A 4,234-nucleotide genomic window follows, 5' to 3' on the forward strand; every position below is an offset into this window, starting at 1 on the left:
TTTTTGGATAATCTTCAGTAGAATCTTGCTTGCATGTGAAATCAATGATATTGTTCTGCAGTTTCCACACTCAGTTGGGTCGCCCTTCTTTGAGATGGGAACAAATATAGACCTCTTCCAGTCAGTTGGCCAAGTGGTTGTTCTCCAGATTTCTTGGCACAACTACAGTCTCAGAGGTGCACAGTTCAAATCCACCAGATCTGCTGGAGAAGGAGGAACAATCTCCTCCTGTACCAGTCAGATCTGATTTCACGGTACACACACAATGGCACATAACAATAAAAAAATAAAACATATTTAAAGGAGAAAAATTTCATGTAGGCAAAAGAAAATCTTTTAAATAAGTTTATGAAAACACTTTACTTTTCAAAGTGAAAGCTTCGGGGTCTGATAGGGTAACAAAGGGGACTCCAAGAATGATAAGAGATCTCAGGATGACAGCTGAGGCAGAATGAAGAACAATGAATTCTAACTGGAAAAGGCCTAAGGAATGCTCATTTAATTTCAACTATTCATTTTACAAGGCATAGAAACAAGAAGGCAAAAACATGCTTTTAGAAAATTAAGACTTGAAGCTCTTACAGTCTTCAATATGGCCTACACTCCAACACCAAGAAAGAAAGGCCTCAACACTGCAACAGTAGGTAACAGAAAGAGAAAAGTCTGAAATCTGTTAACGATTTCATTTTACTTGGACCCACAAACAAATCCCTGGAAGCAGCAGTTAAGAAATTAAAAGATGTGTGAAATTGGGCAAATCTGCTGTCAAGGATCACTTTAAAGTGCTAAAGAATAAGGATGACAGTTTAAACACTAGGGTGCATCTGTCCCAAGGAATAGCATTTTCAATTGTTTCATATGCCTGTAAAAGTTGGACAACAAAGAGGAAGACTGAACACTAACTGATGCCTCTGAACTGCAGTGTTAGAGAAGCATAGTCAATATCCCCTAAAGAAGTGCCAACAAAACTATCTTTAAGGAAGTGCAACCAGAGTGTTCCTAAAAGGCAAAGACTTTTGTCTCACGTATTTTGGGCAAGGTGTTGGGAGGTGCCAACTTCAGAAAAAAGATACCGTTCTGGGTAGAGCAGAAGGACAACAAAAAAGAGGAATACCCTCAACAAGATGGACTGACACAGTGACTTTAACATTTTTGAGGCTAAGCACTGCAGAGATCAAAAGAACAGTATAGGATAGGGCAAGGTTTTGATCTGTTATTCTTAAGGTCACTATGACTTGTAGTCAACTTGACGGGTGAACAACAACATACACAAGAGCTTAGATTTATCTATGAATATCAATCTCTTATCTATGATTCCTTAGAGTTGCAAAAATGCCCCTACTTAGGAGCAAGTAGCTAGATTTTTAAGCAGTTCAAATATTGTAGTTAATCCCTTAACTTACTGAGATTCTGTTTTAAATCGTAATACTTAGGAAAAATTGAATTCTGAGTCACACAACTGTTAATGTCTTTATTTTACCTGTTTCAAAACCTAGTTAATTCCAGCTAAGCATTTAGATATATCAGATCATGTACAGTAATTCTTAGGCATAAAGCCTGACATGAAACTTTTTTTCACCCTCATATGACTTTTACATCTAATGACAGGTAACTCACTTTGTGTGTGTGTCTACTATACATACACAATATTGGTGTTCCTCACTGGACTTGAAATGTGAGGCACTACCACTTGTGTCTATTACTACTACTTGCGTCTGTCACAAGCATTACATAAAATCCAAGACTGCCTATGAATGAAACATGCTGAAAGACAAAAAGTAACACATTTCAGCTGAAACTTTAATTTCCTCTATACTTTCACAATTAACACCCTAGGTACCAGCAATCAGGAAATAAGGAGATGCAAGGCACTGGGAAAATCTGCAGTTAGGGATCTTTCCTAATTTACTGAGGAGTAGTGATGTCAGTTTGAAGACTAAGGTACATCTGATTCAGGCCACGGCTTTTCTGATTAGTTGCTATACATCTGAGAATTGGACAATGAATAAAGATGCCAGGAAAAAACTGATGCTTTTGAGCTGTGGTGTTGGAGAAGAGCACTGAACATTCCATGGACGGCCAGAGAACAAACTACTATGTTTTGGAGAGGATGCAGCCAGAGTACTCTTTGAAGGCAAGCATGATGAGACTTCGCCTCACATACTTTGGACATATTGTTAGGAGGTGCTATTCCTTGAAGAAGGACATTAGGTTGGGAAGGGTGAAGGGTCAGCGAAGGAGAAGATGACCCTCAATGAGGTGGATTGACACGGTTTCTGCTACAATAGGCTCTTGTGTGTCAGGAAGGATGAGGATGATGCAGGATAGAATAGGGTTCAGATCTTTTTGTCCATAGGGTACTTATGAGCTGTGCTTGATTCGATGGCACCTAACAATAACAACAACCCTTTCCACAAATGTACCCATTCTCTTCTCAAACACCTGGATGAATTTATGCCCATACCACCCTGAACGTGATTGATCTCATCAAACACCTGGGTCAGAAGGATATGAAATATCTATTCTCTCCCACAAAGCAGCCTGTTTCACCTCTAAACACTGCTCAGATCAAGACTCTCAACTGAATCTCAGTTCCACTCTTTATGTTCAAAAGGAAAAATTTAATGTTTCTTTCACATGACAGGCTTTCAAAGAGTTAGAAGATGCTCAAGCCCTCTATGACAAGTTAAATAGCCTTCATTTCTCTCAAAATAGAGAAATATGTAAGTCAAGTAATCCTGGTTTTGCTCTCTTTAAACCTACTCTTATTAACTGTGAATTTAGAACAAGGTTCCTAAATTTAAACACAATGTATGCTCCGCCATTTAACATACATTTGGAGAATACATGAATAAACTAAGACGACTGAACAGAGTATCTACCATATCCTTCTCTCAAAGAGGCAATTCCAAGGTTACAAATGTCTGACAGTCGACTCCTACTTGCCCTTTAATGCAGGGGTGCAAATAAATTCCATGACTGCTGACAAAGTGAGAGACACAGACCTTCCTAAATATTATTTCTTTTTATTTTCACATTTGAGAAATGTATGTAACATGCTATATTGGTCATGGGATTGTTAATGACATAGAGTAAAGGAATTTACTTAGAAGCAAAGAGAAAACTATGAAATATAAAATTTTAAGTTTCATTAAGGAACCCTGGTGATACACTGGTTAAGCACTTGGCTGCTAACCAAAACACTGGCAATTTAAGCCTATCAAGTAGCTCTGCAGAGAAAAAAACAGGTTATCTGCTCCTATAAAAATGACAACCTAAAAACCTAATAGGGCAGTTGTACTGTTATAGGGTGGCTATATAGGCCACGGTCTTTGCAATCACTTGCTATGTGTCAGAGAGCTGGACAATGACTAGGGATAATAGGAGAATTGATGCCTTTGAGCTGTGGTGCTGGAGAAGAGTATTGAATGTACCATGGACTGCTAGAACAAATAGGTTCATCCTAAAGAGGGTGAAACCAGGCTGCTCCTTGAAAGTAAGGATTCTGGGGCTTCGTCTGACATACTTTGGACATGTTCCAAGGAGGGACCAGTCCTTGGAGAGGGACATCATACTTGGGAGGGTGGAGGGACAGCGCAGGAGAGGAAGGCCCTCTGTGAGGTGGATTGATTCAGTGACTCGTGTAATGGGGGCAGGTGTTGTCAGAGACAGTGAGACTGGCACAAGATAGAGTAGGATTTAGGGCTGTTGTACATAGGGTCGCCATGAGTCAGATGACTCGACAGCACATAACAACAAACAACACAGGGCTGCTATTAGTTAGAACTGACTCAATGGCAATACAAAGGTTCTATTATCAGCACTTCAATTTCAGTTGCTGTTGGAACCCATTCAGTAGTAAAACAAAAGAAAAGGCTGAAATCTGCTACCCTTAGAATTCCCATAAAGACAAGCCCACAGGGCAGTCCTACACTGTAACATGGACAGAAACCATGAGGAGAAGCTGAGAAGTTGATCTGACTGATGGCAACTGACAAACAAAAAATGTTGCATTTACCATGATGATTACAAATGACTACGGAAAACCCACACAGCTAATTCCTAAAAACAAATTTTATTTAGAACTCACTGTTATATCTTAAGGCAAAAATCTGTGTATGAATTTCAGAAAATCACTTAAATATTTCACGTGCATGGCATTTCACTCACTCAAAATACTCAAAATACTAAGAATACTAAATACTAAATACTGGGGGAACGCACGCCGCCGCCC

At 39.2% G+C, this 4,234-nt stretch overlaps 1 protein-coding gene across 1 annotated transcript in view; it reads right to left on the bottom strand.

Annotated features, from left to right (window-relative positions):
* Positions 1 to 4,234, bottom strand: part of DDX46 (DEAD (Asp-Glu-Ala-Asp) box polypeptide 46) — a 70,138-nt gene that overhangs the window by 30,368 nt on the left and 35,536 nt on the right. The gene's annotated exons all lie outside the window — the stretch shown is intronic.

The sequence above is a fragment of the Elephantulus edwardii genome, unplaced genomic scaffold (genome assembly GCF_000299155.1).
Source record: "Elephantulus edwardii isolate Elephantulus edwardi_28Jun2011 unplaced genomic scaffold, EleEdw1.0 scaffold00064, whole genome shotgun sequence".
Taxonomy (NCBI): Eukaryota; Metazoa; Chordata; class Mammalia; order Macroscelidea; family Macroscelididae; genus Elephantulus; species Elephantulus edwardii.